Here is a 22,085-nt window from a genome sequence, read left to right on the forward strand (position 1 = left end):
TAGGAACGAACGCTCTGGGCCCTGACGACAAGGCTCATCCAGTCGCTCGACCCTATGAACTTTTAATTTCTGACTGTTTGCTCTTTCCTTCCGAAATATGTAAATAAGCTTATTCCAGATGCCAGTAAGCCCATTTTTTTTTCCCAACCTTCAAGTTCCATCTTTCCTCAGCCCGAAAGCTCGGACACGCTACCCGAAATTAAGGAGCCCGGGTTCGAGTGAACCCCTGCGCCACGACAACTGGTGCAAGCGGTGGGATGCTGCTACACGACCTATAACACCGTCCGCCACTTAATGGCCGGCCATTGCCATTCGAGCAGGCGTCTTAACTCTCTCTAAAACAGCACACAGCAGCACAGCGGCGCTACCTAGAAGCTGATGATGGTAGCAGGCAGCTGTCGTCATCTGGCAGCTCCTCAGGCAGTGCTTCACGCAAGAAAATTTATACACATGTTAAGCGCAGTTGGTCTTCGGGGATTTTTTTTTTAACTACTGCCACCAAATCTGGGAGGAACAGGCGGGGTGCATGCACGAGAGGGGCTGCTATACCATATCATAACATGCGATAGCATGCCATGCCATGTCATACCTAAATTATACCATACCATGCCATGCCATACCTAAACCTTACATCACCATACCCAAACCATACCATACCATATTATTTGTCGAGCATACTCGTCTTCCTATGAAAGTAGACAAACACTTCCCTGCGCGCGCGATATGAAAATAAAATTCCAGTCAATATATCACAATAAATTTCCAATCACCTTCCCACGGATACGTACAGCTTGGCAGTGAAACTTTATAAAGCTTAGTATGCCATTCCCAATGGGTAATAATGCACCCACCTGCGCGGTCCTTCCGACCAAGGTAGAAGCGAGATAAAACACTGGTTACCTTTCCCTTATATACTTTACGCCACCGTATCTCCAAGTCGAGCTTAAATTTTCCACAGTGGATGCAATCCCGTCACCGCGCTTGTAAAAGAACCTGGCTTTCAAATACAACCTGAAGACTGCAGAAAATCTGCGCTCCCTGACGAGACCGCCCGAACAAAAATTTCTTTAAATTGTCTATAGACTGCCCATATACTTCTGTCTACAAAGGTTATAGATTCTTTATAGGCAAACTGTAGAGAACAGTCTATAGGCAATACAAATCCTTTAGACCGTCTATAGACAGTGTATAGATTTATGGCCATACAATTTTAGTATATTTTTCTCTATAGACTATGAATAGACAATAATAAATATCTATATGAAGACAATAGAGTCTATAAGAAGCCTATAGACTGTCTGTAGACCATTTTTGTAAGGGCGGCGTAATGGGCTGGACTCGCCCCGAGGTGGCGCCCCCATGGAGAGCGGCAGGTTTCGCGACACGAGGGGAGAAGGGTCTCGTTACTTTTTCCCACGACTGTTCAACAACTCAAGCATAAACGCGCTGCCCTCCTTTACACCTTCCCTAGTCTCCCGCGAAGAATTTAATATTGGGGAATTCACATGTAAGTAGACAAAATAGTGCCTACCAGAAACACAGTGCGATGTGACGGGTTCAATGAAAGTGTGACGTCACGTCGAGGCTATTTTTATCAATTTCTCATCGGAAGGAACATTCTTAAAGCGGAGCCGCCACTTTTGCTAGAGTGACGATGCCAAGAAGCGAGAAATAAGCCTCTATTTGCACCTTCACCCAGCAATCAGGTGCCTTAACCGGACGACACTCGGGCTGAATATCAAGTAACACATTGATAAACGTTACATCAAAGACGCACGACCGGTTTAGTTTCACTGGCCAGGGCAAAGAAGTTCGGACGAACAACACAAGCTGTTAGCCAGCCAGGCGCAAACATTATATAGCTACACATCGTTGTCTATGAATAGACAGGCCAAATAGTGAACCAGTGGAATTCTACTGCGGGGATGAGTCATCCCAGACAGAATGGGTGTTCAGATAACCAGGGGGCTTGAGAGGAGACAAAGTTAAGCCGGTCATAGGATGCAGAGACTGACCCTTTCAGTGATAATAGCTGCGGGGCATGCAACGATAACGAAGCATTGCTGGACAGTGTAAAACAAGGGCAAAGCAAAAGTGCGAGCCCCTGATGCCGCTTTTAATTTACTGCAAGCACCGCAAGTGCGAAAATCAAGCAGACCGGCTGAACAGCGAAAGTGCGCTGGGAACTGGAGACATTCAGCGGCAAACTGCTAACGCTCAGCAAAAAAGAAAGACAATGCAGAGGCATACCAGCAACCGCTTCTGCTAGTAGTAGGGCTGCCGATGGAACAGAGAGAGGGAGAGACGCCCTTTAATGAAAAAAAAAAACAATTTAGCCGGCGTTTAAAAATCGCCGGTATGCTATACTCTGCCTGGTGAAGGGAATTTGGGAGATGAAGGCGGAAGGAAAGCGGTGCGGAAAAGGTAAAATAAAACAAATTAAAAGGGGAGAAGATAAAATGCAGCCACTGAATGCGCACTAAGGTGCATCGGCGAGTAATGATGTTACATATGAAATGACGAAGGGCATCGTCCGACAAATGGGCTAACACAGTTCACTGCGTGAACAATTAATGCATGAGGATAACATGCAAGGTGAATGTCAGAGCTAATGGCTGCACAGTGGCGGACTGCCTTTGTGAGAACATTAGAAGGCATGGTGAAAAAGCTAAATTGAATCGTGCAAGAAACGGTGACTAGTTGCAAGAGAAAAGAAAAGAATAATGTGTCTGAAGTTTCAGTCCCATTCACAGAGTGCGGTATATCGACTGCAGGCGAAGGTGCCCGACCAGAGCGCCTCCATAGCTTTTAACACAGCACGACGAAACCATCGGCTCCGGTCCGACTGACTCTGCCAGTTTAATAATAATAATAATAATAATAATAATAATAATAATAATAATAATAATAATAATAATAATAATAATAATAATAATAATAATAATAATAATAATATTAATAATAATAATAATAATAATAAATCTTTATTACTCCTCAAGGAATACATATATGTTGCCGGGCCTGCCGAAGCCTCTACATGGCTTGTATGGCACTGCCCAGCAGCGGGGCAGCTCCAGCGTTCGGAGACAATGGTATGCACTTTTTCATTAAAATAAAAGCTTTTAAACATACTGTTAGAGAAAAACACTGAACCTCAAACTTGTATTTTGCAAGTATGTTAAACAAATGATATATGCATATTAATGCTTTTTTCAATTTTGTCAACATGAACAGGGAGGCAAAATAAAGAAATAAAAATATCAAACATCGAACAATGCCTTTGCGCACATACACAATGAAAGTAACTGTATCGGAAGCTCCAAAACATCATAAAAAACACAGAATTAAAGCACTATGCACCAATTATTTTTGAAGTTCAATTAACGCTCTTTTTACTCCGGATCGTGTTGTTTGCTGTAATACTGTTTTAGGGAGGCGATTAAATGTAAATAATAATAATAATAATAATAATAATAATAATAATAATAATAATAATAATAATAATAATAATAATAATAATAATAAGTGGTTTTGCGGGAAGCGAAATGGCTCAGTATCTGTCTCATATATCGTTGGACACCTGAACTGCGCCATAAGGGAAGGGATAAAGGAGGGAGCGAAAGAAGGAAGAAAGAGGTGCCGTAGTGGAGGGCTCCGGAATAATTTTTACCATCTGGGGATCCTTATCGTGTACTGACATCGCACAGCACACGGGCGCCTTAGCGTTTTTCCTCCATAAAAACGCAGCCGCCGCGGTCGGGTTCGAATCCGGGAACTCCGGATCAGTAGCGGAGCTAAAATACGCATTCCTGCCAAAACCGGGAGTTCTACCCTCGCCGTTGTGATCATAGAAAGGACAACACCCCCACGAATATGTCAGTATTATCATACTCCTGTCCGACTCTAGACAATCCCTTTTTAAATTTAAATCACTCCCCCTTCACACACACACACACACACACACACACACACACACACACACACACACACACACACACACACACACACACACACACACACACACACACACACACACACACACACACACACACACACACACACACACACACACACACACACACACACACACACACACACACACACACACACACACACACACACACACACACACACACACACACCAGTCCTAATCTCGCAGAGCTTCGGTTTCAAAGCAATGCCACAAAACTATAAACTGCAAAATTATGTTCCGTCGTGCACGGGAAGCAAGGCACAGTTCCGTCGTGCTTAGCCCACTGAAGAATCATGAAACGCCGTGAGAGCGATTCACTCGCGACTGTTCCCTACGCCTGCTCTCTTCCTGCCACTGAACGTTACCAACCGCATTATTTTCGGTTCCATACCTCGCTGCAGAATCTAATTCTGAGGACTTTCCTTAAAGAGGTTCCGAAAGGGCCACTCATTAAAGGTGTGGTATTCCTGGGTAGTTAAAAAAACGCCGCTCCACGAATATCCTCCAGCAAGAATTTTTTTCAAGTGTGCTTTGTAGAAGCCGAGTTGTGTGTAGTCAAATTTTGAATCTCAGCGTCTGCGCGCCTTTCCCTCTCTTCTCGTCGCTTTTTGTACGCTTATGAAAGGTGGGCACTCCGTCCATCCTAGACCACGCAGATCCTTCGGCGGTCGGTGCGACTGCCATGTATGACAACAGCTATGCGCCGCCTAGGGAAACAGACAAAAATTTGGACAACGTATGGAGATCCCCCCCTCCCGCGCAAGTGCACCTATTGCATAGATTCATATATTGCGGGGAGTCCTCATACCCCTCCTGAAGCAGTGGTGCAGCTGCTAAGCGATGCGCCACTGTGCCGGCAGGTGGCACAACCACCCGTGGAGTGAGCCGCCGCGGTGGCTCAGTGGATATGGCGCTCGGCTGCTGGCCTGAAAGACACAGGTTCGATACCGGCCACGGCGATCGCATTTCGATAGAGGCGGAATGCTAGAGGCCCGTGTACTGTGCGATGCCAGGGGGCGTTAAAGAACCCCAGGTGGTCGAAATTATCCGGAGCCCTTCACTACGGCGTCCCTCATAGCCCGAGTAACTTCGGGACGTTAAACCCTATGAAACCAATCAAACCAAAGCACAGGCACAAGCGGGGCTTGTCAGACGCGGGCTGATTTTGCCCGAGCTCCCGTAAGACTCAATTTTCGCGCAGATCGTTCTTGTGGAGGCTGCCTACCCTCGTGTAAGTAGGTGATGCGGGTCACATACTTTTTCGCGACGCGGACGGACGCCCGTTTTTCTCGAGAACGGCACATTAATGGCATCGCATTAACATGAAAGTACGACACGAACACACGCTTCAAGACAACTTCCAAGTTGGGCTTGAAGTCCAGTTTTGAAGCACACCCAGTTTCAACATCATGTAATGATACAGAGCAATCACCGCCGTTTGAAACTTTGCTGGCACAACATAACAGGTAGAGCACACGCCAACTCGTCCAAGTCATAAACAACCTGCGCTAATTCCGCGTACAGAGAGTACATTCCAACCAAGCATTGCTATAAAGCAGTGTCTGTGCGAGAAAAACCAGTGCCATCTCATGTTTTGTTAAAGCACCACCGACCCGCCTCTGGTCGAGAGCCAGCTAGTCTCACTCTGCTGCTTTCAGGCATCGTCTATTGAAGGCGAAGCCGCAAAATTAAAAAAAAAAGAAAGTAATTACCAGCGGAGTTAGAAGCGTCCCAAAGCCACCATTTCACCGTGCTATTCAGTGCAATTTTGCGATGAATGCGATTTTGAATCGCAACAACATACACAGCGGCACATGGAAGTCATGTGGCACCGAGAACGTTTTAGCGAAGCAATTCTATGCCGCCTCCAATAATAAACGGTCGCGCATATTTAACTTCATCAGGGGAAACAAGAACAACCAGGCCTTAACGCATGCGCAGACGTGGTCCCAGTAAACCACATTCTAAAGGCACGCACGAACCCACCAAAAAGCCTATCAGTATATTTACGCGACCTACACGTTCCTTTGCAACAAAGGCTGCTCTCTCAAGAGAAAAGAAAATTGCAGGTTTTCCATGTATATTTATGGTCCCGCAGGAAGCAAACGCTTTAACCGAATTTCGATACTTGTTTCCTTTAACAAGAACGCTCGGTGCATGACAGCCTTAGCCGCTTATACCCCACAAAAACTCGGCAGCAACGCCCAAACGGTACACGTATATTCATATTTATATTGCAAGCCAAACTTCCCCAAATTCCGCGGCGGGTTTCTATCCCCGAAGCATTCCTTTGCCGATTTTCCAACTATGCTGCCCCACGCCACTCATTAGGGCCGTTTCCTTCGGCGCACAGTTGCTGCCATCACGTTGCTCTTGGGAGTCGAAGCTCGACAGAGGCGGTCTCTCCGCCAAACAAAGCTCCCATCGACGACAAACAATCAACAATGGACGCTGTGACATGCGCCCGCCATGGCGCCATTATGGCGGAGGAGGCAAGTACGTCCCACGCATCCTCCTACTGACAGGCAGGATGAGAATCGGAGGAGGGCATTTCGCTGCTGTTGCATGCGCAGCAGTCCGACAACTGCAGGTAATTGGGAGACTTGGGCAGCTTAACGACGGTTACAAGAATCGCCTTCCATGATGAAACACAGCAGCTGTTTACCGCGGCTCTAGTTGGAGAATACAGTACAACCCGCCGCAGTATAACTCAGTGGTTAGGGCGCTCGACTACTGAGCCGGAGTTCCCGGGTTCGAACCCGACCGCGGCGGCTGCGTTTTTATGGAGGCGAAACGCTAAGGCGCCCGTGTGCTGTGCGATGTCAGTGCACGTTAAAGATCCCCAGGTGGTAGAAATTATTCCGGAGCCCTCCGCTACGGCACCTCTTTCTTCCTTTCTTCTCTTACTCACTCCTATATCCCTTCCATTACGGCGTGTTCAGGTGTGCACCGATATATGAGAAAGATACTGCACCATTTCCTTTCCCCCCAAAATCAATAATTATTATTATTATGAATACAGTACACAAGTTGTGGGGGCGCTCCGAAATTTTCATCTTCCAATTTTAGCGAGAACAACTGGGAACGTGTCTGGCCACTTCCTCTTTCCTTCCTTTCCCTCTTCTTTCTTTTTCCTTCCTTTCTTTCAAGAATCGAAATTGAGAGATGTCTCGCCTGCCTTCGCTCCATGCACTCAATGCAAGTCCGCGAAGGCCGGTACGAGAAACACGTCACTGCCGAGCGGCTCAGCCGAGAGGACAGAGAGAGACAGGGTTCCGCTGTCTATATACACAGAGCTTGCAGTCGCGCCCTTGCACAGCCGTCAGTGCAGCACATGCCTTGAATGTTCTTTCTTTCTTTCCGAAATCAACATACCACCCGGAATTCCTGCGAGAAATGTCATGTGGGCAGACACTACGCCCCCGGTTGCCCAGCATTTCTAGGCTACGCCCGACGCTTAAACGGAAACGGTTGTTCCCCGATTTTAACCTGAGGGGATCCAAGACACTAGGGTCAGAAGTAGGGGTAAGACAAGACACAGACGCCACTATACTCCGTTTCGTACATCAGGTGCGACGCTGTGAAAGGTATGGGGGTACTGTGCTTGAAATATATATATATATATATATATATATATATATATATATATATATATATATATATATATATATATATATATATATATATATATATATATAAAGGGAGCAGGCGTGTTACTCCGCGCTTGATTTGTGGCCCAGTGGTCTATAAGGCACGAGGAAGCGACGGCGATTCGCCAGCAATAAGAGCGCATTCAATCAGGCTCATGACAAATGTATCATGCAACGAACCTGCAGGCAAGGCATTTATTATTTTTCGCTCAGCACAAGAAACGCCCTACTTTTTAATCGCGGATGTAGGCTGCGCAAACAAGAGCGGTAGCTCTGACAGCGTTGCACTTGATGTATGAAACGGGAGCTTAGCGGCATCCGAGTCGTGGCTGAATTGCCCGCACACGCAGCTGCAAAACAGTACCGCGCTAAATGAGCAAGGCTAAGTCCCGCAGTGAAAGCCCAGGCCGGAAAGAATCGGAGCCGACTGGCCTCTTCTGGCAGCTTATCCCGAGTAATGACATATACCGTCTCCTCGCGCCCTTTTCCACTGCTGACGTACAGCTCTGATTCTGCCCTCATGGCAGCGAAAGTCATCTGCTGCAGCGAATCATTAAAGCTACTCTCCGCTTCCGCTGTACAAAACAGCCAAGTGCACCATGACGTCACCTGGACGTCAGCAAAAATGCAGCTGCACGTAATCCGGCGGACTCACCCGACCTATCCACCGCCGCGCCAGACAGGCGTCAGCGTCCCATGCAGTCGAGTCTTCTCGGCTGGCCAGGCCAACCTGTGACGTCGGAGCTCCCGTTCGACCGTCCCGCAGCATGCCAGACGTCACGCTTAAATACCGGGCAAGCCATACACTTAGCTAAGGCCGTTTAATGTCGCAACGTGTTATTAATTTCTGCTCCAGCTGCCCGCACGCCTGAGGTAATATAGATGCGGTTAGTTTGAGTCGGCTCGGTTCACAAGGAATCCGCAGCCAATGTAGAGCATACACCGTTCGTCTGTCTGTCTGTTGTTGCCAGGAAGAAAGAAAAGGAAAGTGCACAGGCCTGCCCACTGGCTCAAGCCGAGCCACAATCGCTACCACGTGCAGACAGTAGGAGAGTTGAAAGATGGGATAGAAAGACAGGATAGAAAAGACGCGCGGTATAATGACCCAGGTCGATCCCGGAGGCAGTGCAATACCGGGCCAACCGGTGGCGGAAGTGAAGCAAGCTCCAAGCACTCCGCCACATTTCCAAAAATAAGTCCAATATGTTGGGTTTAAATAGGACCGTATCAGATATTCTACGGGTCCCGTCACGTCACGTATACACCGTTCGGCAACACTCCGCCGACGGTCACACGCTGCGCCGCGTACGGGCATGTGACTGTGACAGCCCTGCGAGAAGTCGTGTGTTCCGCGGTCCCCTTGCAGCAAGCCTAGCTCGTTGAAGCTAGCGGACTCACGCTAGCAGATTTTACATACGTTTTCAGCGCGACCGCCTCGCCCGCCTCCTGCACACCACCACACAACAACAAGGAAAAGACGCCGTTATCAAGAGCCTGGAAGCCAAGTATCTGCCGGACACGCCAACGGAAATCCACCCGCCGTACGGGGGGCTACCCAACGCGTGGCTCGACCGAGACATTACCGTGTCAGAGGTACGAGTAGCGCTGCACGAGCTCAACACCCGCTCAGCAGCCGGCCCCGATCTCGTTACCAACAAGATGCTACGAAACCTCGACAATGCATCGATCGAGGCACTAACCCGTTACTTCAACGAATGCTGGCGTTCGGGCAAGCTCCCCGGACAGTGGAAAACGGCAAGAACAATCCTGATCCCGAAACCGGGCAAACCACCGGACATCGGCAACCTGCGTCCCATCTCGCTTACATCCTGCGTGGGCAAGGTGCTGGAGCACGTGGTGGCCAACCGGTGGCAGGAATACCTGGAGAAGGAAGGCCTCTATCCGGACACGATGATCGGCTTCCGACACAGACTCAGCACACAAGACGCCATGCTACAACTAAAACAAGAAATCATCGACAACAAGACACAAGACAGCAAAGTAATTCTGGGGCTCGATCTACAAAGCGCATTCGACAAAGTCAAACACTCAGCCATATTAGCACAAGTATCACGACTCAACATGGGGGTAACGAGCTACAATTACATCCAAGACTTCTTGACCAACCGCACGGTGGAACTGCACGCCGGAGACCTCAGACTCCCCGAACGCAAGCTCGGTAGCACGGGTACCCCGCAGGGTTCGGTCATCTCGCCGTTGCTCTTCAACCTCGTTATGATCGGGGTAGCGAAGGCAGTAGCGGGGACCGGCGTCCGGCATACGATCTACGCCGACGACATTACCCTGTGGGCGGCTGGCGGCACCGACGCCAGCATCGAGCAACAGCTACAAGCCGCGGTTACCGCCATCGAGCAGCACCTTGACGGCACCGGCCTAGTGTGCTCGCCCGCCAAATCCGAGCTGTTCGTCCTCACACCATTACGACCGGGACGGAAACGCGCTCCCCCTCGGGAGTGCGATCACATCAAGATCATGACCGCATCGGGGCAACGCATCCCCGAAGTTCCCAACATCAGAGTCCTGGGCCTGCTGCTAAACAAGAGCGGCCGCAACGACGAGACCATCAACAAACTTACCACCAAGGCAATGGACGCCATCCGGCTCATACACCGAGTCTCGACACGACGGGCGGGCATGCGTGAAGACAGTCTCGTGCGCCTCGTCCAGTCGTTCGTGATCAGTCACATCGCCTACGTTGCGGCCTACCTCAACTGGCAGGTCACTGACAGGAACAAGATCAACACGCTGATCAGACGGGCTTACAAGACGGCGCTGGGCTTAACGGAGACCACGAGTACGGCTCGGCTCCTGCAGCTCGGCGTCCATAACACCCTAGAAGAAATAGCCGAGGCGCAGCTCACCGCGCAAATGGAGCGCCTCTCTACCACCAAGACGGGGCGCAGTATACTGACATCCCTGGGTTACAACCCCCGAACCCCCAGCCGGCAACCATGCGAGATCAGCGAGGAGGCGCGGGCTCACATCCATGTGGACCCCATCCCGAAGAACGTGCACCCCGAATACAACCAAGAACGGCGGCAGGCACGGGCCCAGGCCCTCATCGAGAAACACGCCCAAGACCCGCACGCCCGGTACGTGGACGCAGCGGAATACAAACGAGAAGGCTTCGCGGCAGTGGTCGTTGCGGCGGCTACCGGCACCACGACAACGGCAGCGAGCGTGCGGTGCACGGACGCCACAGACGCCGAGGAGGTTGCCATCGCTCTGGCGATCTCCGAGGCCGAGTGTCACACCGTGCTCAGTGACTCGAGGAACGCCGTGCGCAACTTTGCCAAGGGGCGAGTGAGCGCGCCGGCGGCCGCCATCATCGGCAAGCTCCAGCCCCAAGACCGCCGCAGCACCATCCGTATCAAGTGGTTCCCGGCGCACGCGGGCGAGTGTGCATCCTCGCCGAACCACAACGAGACGGCCCATTCGGCGGCGCGAGCGCTTACCCTCCGCGCCCCCGAGAGTGACCGTTCCGTGTGGTGGTTCGAAACCAAGGACCGCGTAACCAGTTATGGCGAAGTTACCATGTGTTACCGCCTAGCTCGACGGACAATGCCGCCTCCCCACCCGGCACTCAGTCGGGAGGAGGCCGTCATCCTAAGACAGATACAGACCGGGTCACTCCTCGCCCCGGCAGTGCTACACGTACTTCACCCAGAACTCTATCCGAGCGATGTGTGCAATGTTTGTGCAGCTGGTGGTCCGACGGACCAATGGCACATCATGTGGGACTGTGCCAGGTTCCCGACCGAGGCTACCTCCAGGATATACCCGCCCGAACTTCACAGTGCAGTGCAGTCTGCAGACAAGGACATTCAACTATGGGCCGTCCAGCAGGCCCGGGGTGCGCTCGAAAAGCACAATCCTCACGACCCACCACAAACGGGCCGAACGGGGGTAGTGCAGAGGAGGGCATAACCCCGGGTCGACGCTTGGCCAACGTCACGACGCGTCAAACCGTCGGTTGCCGGCATTTTCATCAAAGTTTTTCCTACCTACCTCACTTCGCATTCACAACGCCCAAAGGCCTCATAGCCAGGCCTCAAGAAAGCCAATTCGGTAGCTTTCCAGCGGAACACAGCAATGGTTCGTCATTACACGAATGCACTACAATATTTTTAGGAACTGTCAAAATAGTCGGGAACTATAATATACAATGAAAATTGAAAATTAGTTTTTTTGGGAAATGAAATAGCGCAGTATCTGTCTCTCATATCGGCGGAGACCTGAACCGCGCCGTGAGGCAAGGAATAAAGGAGGGAGTGAAAGAAGAAAGGAAGAAAGAGGGGCCGTATACTGAAGGGATCCGAAATAATTTCGACCACCTGGGGATCTTTAACGTTCACTGATATCGCTCAGCACACGGACGCCTAAATACGATGATTTTCATAAATTAACATTGTATTAAACATTGATATTAAATTATTCCACAGGGATCCTGGAATAATTTTTTTTTAATATGCACATGAGGTTTTCAAAAAAATTGATAGTGGTGGCAAAATCATTCGGCGAGGAAATGGCAGAGGACGCGCAAAGACGCTGACTGTTTTCAGAGATATTGATACATATTGCGATACAACTCACGAATGACACGGCAAATGCCCCTCAACGGGGCCCCTCCAGCCAATGGCGCCGACCGATTTTCATGACGTCGCAGTTAATGCCCTTGGAAGCACTAGGGGGACATCGCAGGGGACGGTGGACAAAAAAGCATTAGCTACGGCTTAATCGGATAAACAGCGGGGTCATGAAAATCGCTCGATGATATTGGCTGGAGTTGAGGGGCATCTGCGCCGATTTGTTCTTCAGTTGTACCCGACCACAGCTGGCATAAATAAGTCCCTTATTTGCAAGAAGGCTGCTAAATGTGCTAAATGCTAAATGAAGACGCAAAGGAATCAGAGCTAGGCACAGCAAAGCCTAAGAAATAGCGGCCAATTCTCAATGTACAGAACTGTGTACAAGCGTCTTGAAGTAATCCTGGACCATAATGGCGCCACAATGTCCAATGTCAGTGTGGATGCACTCATGACTGCAGCGGTGAGGGGCCCAGTGAAAGGGGCGTGTGGAGCGGAGTAGGCCAATAATCCGCACCAGGCGGAGGAGGGGGTACTGCTGTCCCTGCCACATCACTCGCCCACGCGAAAGGTCCGGGAGTGTTCCAAATCGAAGGCATCTAGTCCAGCCGACAGAACTGCACAGCGCGACCATGTACTGTAAACGACTCACATTTTGACGTGCTCATTATTTGGCGAATTCGGCTAAAGTAAAAATTTTGAAAATATTTCGCGAGCGCTAAATTTCCCGACCCGTTACGCGGCCGGCTGGTACAGCTCTCATTTCCCGAGGTGTCCAAGCAGTTCATGTTCTATTCGGCGGATTTTCCCCCTTTTTCCGGCCCGGGTACATGAGGCGTAAAATTTGGCTAATTAAAAGAGAACTTGCATACAGAGCCGCATCCGATTCGCGAAATTAAGCCATTTGCAGTAACCCGTAATAAAAGGATAGTTTAATTAGTAAGGACCACGTGGTGCAGAAAGGCACGTTTGTCCTAGTTTGCTTGCACGCGGTTTCGAATTACGCTATTTAGCGGCTGTAGAAATGAAAACACCTTGTCCAAATAGCATCAAGGAACCATACCCAGTCTGCCTGCAGTTTTGGAATCCCTGTCGTTTCCCTTTGCGGTGAGGTCCTCAGTACTCGGGAAAACAACCTCGTTCCCAACCCTCCGCGGCTAAAACATTTCCAGACGCCGCGCCAGTCTCTGTCCCCGCTGATTCGCGCACATGGCATTCCATCAGAAAGCTCATTATCGACCCTGTCACCATGCCATCCCGATCATCGACACTAAAAGCCCTCACGGTAGCGAATCTCACGAGAGATAAGCACTCGTGGCAAGGCAGCAAGCAGGGGAACGTACTTGAGATAATAATTGTTTTTTTGGGAAAAGGAAATGACGCAGTATCTGTCTCATATATCGTTGGACACCTGAACCGCGCCGTAAGGGAAATGATAAGGGAGGGAGTGAAAGAAGAAAGGAAGAATAGGTGCCGTAGTGGAGGGCTCCGGAATAATTTCGACCACCTGGGGATCTTTAACGTGCGATGTCAGCGCACGTTAAAGATCCCCAGGTGGTCGAAATTATTCCGGAGCCCTCCACTACAACACCTCTCTCTTCCTTTCTTCTTTCACTCCCTCCTTTATCCCTACCCTTACGGCGCGGTGCAGGTGTCCGCCGATATATGAGACAGATACTGCGCCATTTCCTTTCCCCAAAAAACCAATTATTATTATTATTACTCCGGATCAGTAGTCGAGCGCCCTAACCACTGAGCCACCGCGGCGGGTCGAACGTACTTGAGAGAAATGCGCTCCGGCGGTGAAAGACACGCGGACAAGGGATGCAGACCCCCCTCCCCCTCTTTTGGCAGCGTAAATGAAGAATTTGATCAAAACCGCAAGGCACAGGCCTGTGCGGCTCATACGTGACGAAAAACTCTTCAGACAGTCAGACTTTTCATAGAATTTGGTCTATAAAGTCTACGGACGCTCTACATACAAATTTTACAGACTAGTATATAGGCAATGCAAATCCTATAGAGAGTCTATAGACAATCTAAAGATTTATGGCCATGCACCACTGACTGTTGGCTGTTAACAGACAAAAGGAAAATGTCTACAGGATGGCAACAAAGTCTACGAAGTCTCTAGACTATTTTTACAAGGAATTACTGCACCCCAGGTGGGACACCGGACCAAAGGCCGGTTCTGCCGATTCCGCAGAGTCATCGCCTGCGGTCGTCCAGAGGCGCAGGCTTGCCGATTAACCTTCAAAGTCGCCGGTCGCGGCAGCAATCTCTCACCCACTCTGTCACCGAGAAACAACAACAACAAAAAAGTACCGCTAAGGCGGACCCGACGGCAAGTAAACACGCACTGCTAACTTCGCTGATGGCCTTTTACTATTCCGCAGGATTGTGTTCTTCTCGCTTTCGACGACCCTGCCGCAGAGAGGTCAGCGTGTTTACACGCAGCTGTTTACGCACGCGACTCCGCTGCGCTGACGCGTGCGCCGAGTGAAGCATAGAAAATATGCGTAGAACCCGAGAGCACCTGGCGTCGGTTTGGCGCCCGGTAAATTCGCACTGCGTGAGGAAAAAAAAAAGTCCGGCGAAACGACCGCTGCAACAACACTAGTCTATGCACCAAGATTACGGCTGCTCGTGGATACACGACGGAAGCAGTGCTGCGTAGTCCTGGAAATTATTCACACACACGACCCACGAAATTGTTCATTCAGGCACCTCTTCTTCCTTTCTTCTTTCACTCCCTCCTTTATCCCTTCCCTTACTGCGCGGTTCAGGTGTCCAACGATATATGAGACAGGTACTGCGGCATTTCCTTTCCCCAAAAACCAATTATTACTATTATTATTAAACAGCGACGCAATTCCGAATACGGCAGTGACAACGGCTGGTGCAGAACTTAAACGTAGCGGCTGGTAGTGTTGGTGAAAATTACTAAAGCTATAATTACTAAAGCTATAATTGCTAAAGCATACTACAGCTATGCTGCTCTATCAGAAGGCCCTCGGCAGAATGATGCCAGTGGATCGCTCGTGACCAGCGGGCGAGCACAGTTCATTCCAGCAATACATGAATGCCCAGGGATCTACCTGGCCGTATCTAGGTCACAGTGTGGTTATTATGGTTTAGTGTGTTTAACGTCCCAAAGCGACTCAGGCTATGAGGGGCGCGGTAGTGTAGGGCCCCGGAAACTTCGACCAACTGGGGTTCTTTAGCGTGCACTGACATCGCACAGTACACGGGCCTCTATAGCATTTCGCCTGCATCGAAAGTTGACCGCCACGGCCGGGATCGATTCGGCGTTTTCCGGGTCAGCAGCCGAGCGCCGTAACCACTCGACCACGGCGGCGGCTCTCTGGGTGAGAGTGTATGTCCTGGGGCACGATTCGCCACCTCCAAGTCCCACCTCCTTTTCAGGCTGCAGTTTGTTGCCGCTCTCTCTCCTCCAGCAACCGCCTCCATTTCCCACGCTCATTCCATTCGTGAAACTCAATCCAACATGCTCATTACAATACCGGGACTCCTGCTCTGGCCCCTCCTGCAAATCGCATAAACTGCACACCAATCTTGCACACGGTCTCTTCTATAGCCCGGTCGCTCTTGAATGCCCTTTCTAACACCCTCATCCCCAGGGTACGGCAGGCGAAGCACATTTTAAGCGCTTCATTTGCGCTCTGAAACAGTGTGTAGTAGCAATATGTTGCACTACTACTACTACTACTACTACTACTACTACTACTACTACTACTACTACTACTACTATATACTTGTACTACTAATCTATTCTCTGATACCGGGCTTCTGCTCACAGCGCTTTCTTTCGCACGGCCGTCTACTGCATTCCGAAGTGCTCGAAGACTCGCCGCTGTCCACGCTTTCACGGTTTGTGCGTTCGCACGCGGCCCACTGCAGTCGTCGAGGGCTAACAGCTTTCAGCGAGACTACATTACCGCCCACTTCAAGAGCCGCTATCGGCCTCCGCACAAGTTGACGCTTCAGTTAAAGTGTAACCGCACACTCTGGCAGCATGCCATTTCGCCTCGGCGACAATGATTCGGCTAGACTGGAAATGACTTTCTGCAAAGTTGGCGCATGTCCAAATGAAAGAAAGAAAAAATCATTTTCACACTGTACACCACGCTGACATTTCTTTTTTTTTTCAACGACTAATGGCATTCGATTTAAAGAGTCGGACATGTTCTATCCACACCTCTTGCTTCACATAACTTTGCGTGGTTCTCGCGATTTGCGGCTTTTCGAACACGCGGGAAGAACATGAATGTTTACAGATTGTCGCGCTATAGCCTATGCGACCATCTGCTTCCTAACGCGAGAACAGCGCACGCTCATATGTCTCTTGCACGCTAGTGTGGTGAAGGCCGCCCGCTGTAGGTTGCGAGAACGCGTCAAGACAGATTGCCGGTGCTGAAGATATCCCTCATTGAGTTTTGCAAAAAACGCGCAGAAACAGCATACAAACGTTCAATATTAGTTAATTCACGATTATCAAAAACTAGAAACAGCGAGTTAACGAACTGTGCAAAAGTAAACATACCAGGCGAACGTCGGCTAAGCTTGAACACGGCCGTCGTGCACGGGCCTACCCGTGACGTCAATGGGCGCCTGGCGCTTTTCGCTAGTCGACAATACTGCGTGACGACTTGTCTCGTCACAGCAAGCTGACGCCAGATGCTGACGCACGCTGGAACAATAGCGAGTTCGGTACCAAAGCTACTGAATCGTGACGTGCTCGGCACACCAGAAGCAAGACAAGTTTCGATCCTAAATCTTTGTAAGTACCTTTATTTGCCGCGGTTTCCAACTGTGCTCGCTTTTGAAACGCGGGTGTCACGTGCGACGATTAAAGCTATTGCGCAGCCTTTCCGCGGCCTTTATCCCCGCCCGTGTAAAGGTATCTCAAAGGCGGAGGAGCAGCTTCTGCTCCACCTGTATACTGATACTTAGCTGTGCCCGGCAGCTCTCAAACACTTCGCTCCATCTCTCTCGGGCAGCTGTCCGCACTGTGCGGAGAAGTCTTCGGACATCTAGCACATGATGTGGGTGTGCCCCTCCAGCCCAGCTATCCGCCCTCACCCCAACCCAACCCGGCTGGACTGGGAGGCGACCCTACTCGGCTTCTCTGACCTGCAGGCCCAAAGGGCACTGGTTGAGCGCGCCCGGACAGCGGCCGACGCCACTAACGTCCCGTAACCCCACCTAGTGCTTGTGAGGGCCGGCCAATCATACCTCCATGAACTTCTCTTTTGAGAGCAACAAAAGTTTTTCACCACCACCACCATCCCAGTAGAGACGACAGCTGTACGCGCAAGCTGCCGCGATGTCAGCACTGCACCAGTGCGTCTCCAGTTTAAGTTGAAGAACAGTTGATTACTTATTACTTACTCAATATCAACAGGAAACGAAAGATTTCTATTTCTCATTCGGCTTCGGTACACCGAACCCGAACCCCATATTATGCGGCTTTCGACGCCACTAAACGCTCCCCCTATACACTCTAAACAGAAAGAAGTAAAAAAAATCGCAGTGGCTTAGCTCGTCTATGGCAGGATATACGTAGCGAGAGGTACGCCTCCCTGGCTGTGCTTGTTGTGGTCACTGTATGTTTAGCATTGAGAGACACTGGGTTCCATCTCGGCGGCTATTCGCCGTCTCTTACGCTCTCAGCAGTCTGGCATCTCCGTTTGGCAAGGCGTTCCTCTCTCTGCTCGGGCGTCTCCGCTGCTCTCTCCGCCTTCTGCCGCTCAATCTCCCTTCGTTGAGTAGCCAAGTGCCAGGCGACAACCTCAGGTACGGATGAGTTGTCCATACCGCCGTTTAGCAGCGGCTGCACTCTGCTTCTCTGCGTGCACGTCAAACGTCGTGATACAGCCGCCCATTACACCTCCGCCTTTTATACGCAGTGCTGCGCATGCGACGCGCGGTTCGGGTGATAGAGCGGCGTGCGCGGCGAGGCGGCGACGAAGAACGCGGCGCAGCTGCGGGGTCTGTCTGGTTGCCATGGTATCCGCGCATGCGCACAACTGCCCATCCCAGTGACGACGGCAAAGCGCACGCCGCATCTGGTGCTCCTCTCCGGTTGCCACGGTAACGGCGCATGCGCACAACTGGCCTCTCCCATGCACCGCGAAATGCTCGACTGGTAGCCCCGTGTAGCTCTCGGTACAAAACGCACCTTACTCCATTTTTACTCCCATATTTGTGTATTCGTGTTTACAGTGTAGGAGACATTACCCAAAGCCTTTCAGGCATGTGGCTGCCCCCCGGGCAACGGAGACTTCAGAGCTGCTCGCACAAGATCACCACGACGACGCCAATGAAGCTCCCACTGCCGACTCCACGGCGGCTTCCGACAAGGTCTGCGGAAAAAGCTGCAAGGCCGTTTCTTTATCTCGAAAGCTTTATCTCACCGACCGAGCTGGGCTGGGCAGCTTATCTCGAGGAGCTGAAGGGTGCACCGGCGTGGTGTCCACTAGAGTGACTAAATAAAGTCTTTATTTAGTGACTCTAGTGTCCACTACTATGCACCTTTCTTTTTTTTTTCCTTTAATGCCTGCACTCGTCGTAAGCCCAGCTGAGCCGTGCAATGTACGGCAGTACCCTTACTAAACAGACGTTTTCAGTTATATCTTTCTCCCTTTTTTTTTTTTGTCGCTCAACGCAGCCAGCTGTCGACACGAGCGTTGGGGGTGCAGGGGTCAGAGATGCGCGTCAAGCAGCGGATGACATATCTTCATTGCACGCTCGGTCCTTCCAGCGGAGATAAAAACGCACAGCTGTTGTGGGTGAAGTGGAGACCTCGAGAGAGATAACGAGCCCGCTAATGACGAACCTGGTCGAGACGGGAGGCACACTACGCTCCCTCGCAGCAACCAGAAGGCCCAAAGATGGCATCCGATCTTTTGGATCTCTCGATTTCCTGATTTAAAAAAATATGCGATTTTATTTCATTTCGCTTATACTCTAACAGCTTCAAGTAAGCTACATCTCATATCCTCTTAGACGGTTGCTTTCCTCCAGGTGATTATCGGTGATAATCTCCACTGAGAAGGTCGTTAGGTAATAATCGCTTCGGGACGAATAAGTCGGGTCTCGAGACGCGTGAAAGCGCTCACAACAGACTGAGATGCGAGATTAGAGTAGCGCGGGAACGAACTTTTTTTAGTTTTATATCGGTAGAATCAGGCCCGAGCTATCACCGGCATAATACGGTGTTCCACGACTTAAGGTGCGTTCACACCGCCGACTAGTCGCATACGTGATGGCACCGGCACGAAACTCGCGAGGGATCGATCAACCATGGTCGCGCACCGTCTGCGATCGAGTAGCCGCAGTGAACTCGACGAAATGACGTTTCGAGCGGACACCTTGGCACCGCTGACCTCACTACCTTTGGGCGGACGGCTCTAGTAAAGATTATGTCGGAGAAAATTAGTTCATTAGTTACAATTAGTCGCTTTCCTTACAGGAGGCCACAGTGGCCGCCATATTTGGCGTGCATGCAGCACGGAGGAATGCGACGTGGCGTGTCTATCCCCACCTCCACCGGCCTGCACCCGCTGAAGCTGGGCGCTGAACGCCAAAAAGGCGCACGTGACGTCACATCAACACCTGCTATAAGAGATGGGGCTCCAGTGAAAAGTGCCAGCTCATCGGAATCGTCCTTGCTCACGCAGGGGGGTGCCCGGTGGCCGAACACGACTGTCCTTGAGGTGGGTGGTCCCTCAGACGGTGACACCACCTGAGCAGGAAGCCCCAACAGCTGGCTCCTCTCAACATTCACGACCGGAGGAAAAGAACGGCAGTGGCGTATCTATCTCAGCTAGGCCTCTCTCGGGAGCCCTAGCGCCGCTGAGTAGGTCAACTACTACGCCAGCCCCATGGCCTCCACTCATAGGCGGCGTCCCGTACGCGAGACATGCGGCAAAACAGAGTCGGAACAACGAAGACAAAACACCGGATGCTGGCAAACATGACTGGCGACATGACCTCCTGGCACGATGGACGCGTCGGGTCGGTGTCGACAGGGAGTTTTAGAATATTGGGTGATTCTACAGCGTAGGGGAATAACAGGGCCTCAGTGCGCATTGGGGCCTTGCTGTTGCGACACCCCCCCCCCCCCCCCCCCCCCCTAGACGATAGGGTCACTATTCTAAATCTCGCTAAAAGGCAGTTTCAGAATAGGGGGTCAAATAGCAGGGCGCCAGTGGGCATGCGAAGAACAATAACGCTCCTCTGGTTATTTTGCTGTTCACTGGCGTCCCGCTACAACCCTGGCCCCTCTTCTAAAGCTCCCTAATGTCACTGGGAAGCGGGGCTTAGTTTGAGTGCCTATAACACAGGCTTGTTTTGCCTCCGAAAAAAACAACAACAAACATCTGGCATGTTTGACAAACGTTGCGCCTTGTGAATGCAAACAAAAGTCGATTCCGAAACTCGGCGTCATCTCTGAATCGAGGGCTGCAACTGCGGAGCGACGGCAGCGCTCACGGCAACCGTGGCGTCATGCATCACTACACCTAGGCGCTAATGCGCCCGCGCAACAGAGCACAGCGGAGTACCACATAGCTCGGCTGTAATTAAAATCAAAGAGACTCCTAGACGGCAAATCTCAAATATGGACCACAGCAACACAGCAGACTCCGCATTTTTCGTCTCGCCGCTGGCCAATTGCCATTGCGCGGAATTATCACTCAAATCGCCAAAACATCTCGAAGTCGCGAGAAGAGGTACACTTCAAAGTTTCGCCGCATTTCTGCCTCAGCTGTAACGCAATAGAGCAATCTGGATGTCAACAGTTTCTTCCGTTCGGCACTCAGAAGAATTAACGCCCTCCGAAGCGGCGGTTGGCTCCCGTAATCCCCGCTTTCAATTAGGTGCTAATCAACCGACGCTTGTTAAGCACATAACAAAACGCTTGCACGCTTTAATCGCCAATCCAACGTCGTAGTGGTACCCTGATTAGTATACCAGCGACAACTGAAGCCAAACACTGCCAAACACGTGGTGATCAGAGTTATTTGAGACGAATAACTGTTAATAGTCTAATACACGATTTAAAAAAAAATGCATGTATGGGATAAAATATTTACCGCTCTTTAAAAAAAACTAGACGGCTTGAACGATGTTAATATGGCAGAGAAAATTGAAGTTGTTCATACGAAAACAGCGACTCCTCGCCGAGTGTTTGGGTGAAAATTTTGTTGCGCGAATAAGAAATGCACACATGAGTGCAAGTAAGAAGGTGAAATAAAAGCGACGTTCCGTTCGGGAAACTTTGCCTCCTGAGGGGTAAAATTTGTTGGCAGGACAATTTTTACGGAGTTTCGGACAATTGTTTAAGAACCAAAATTGCCTCATTTTTCCCCATTTGATGGACTTTCCGAACAGCTGCAGGGGAGCAGGGCCCCAGATAAGGATTTTGGGGACTAATTGAGGGAATTTTTGGTAACGGCACGAAACAACCCTGCGTGAGGGCCCCAGATTCCTTCAAGAACAAAGGGCAGCGTAACAGACTGGCGCGAACAAATTCAGGGGGCACTTTGTTTACCTAAAGTGCGGTGAGGCGAAAGCCTTTAGCGCAGTGTCGCTGATGTGTGGTGGAGGTGCCCTATACTGAGTTCCCAGTTACGATATACTACACCAACCACTACTGTTACTAATTTACCAATTACCAATCAACTAATTACAAACTACTATTTAAATGTGAGGACACTTGTCTGCTTACGTGGAGGAATGCGATAGCATGCGTTTTGAGGAAAGGACGCGGTAGCTCTCAGATATCGAAATCTCGGTGGACACCTCAACCACTTTGATTGACAGCTATAG

At 50.5% G+C, this 22,085-nt stretch overlaps 1 protein-coding gene and 1 pseudogene across 1 annotated transcript in view; both read right to left on the bottom strand.

Moving 5' to 3' along the window:
• LOC144104377 (uncharacterized) overlaps positions 1–22,085 on the bottom strand; it is a 112,237-nt gene that overhangs the window by 86,283 nt on the left and 3,869 nt on the right. The window lies entirely within an intron of this gene.
• LOC144105811 (U2 spliceosomal RNA) lies at positions 8,731–8,828 on the bottom strand (annotated as a pseudogene).

Source organism: Amblyomma americanum, chromosome 9 (genome assembly GCF_052857255.1).
Source record: "Amblyomma americanum isolate KBUSLIRL-KWMA chromosome 9, ASM5285725v1, whole genome shotgun sequence".
In the NCBI taxonomy this organism is placed as follows: Eukaryota; Metazoa; Arthropoda; class Arachnida; order Ixodida; family Ixodidae; genus Amblyomma; species Amblyomma americanum.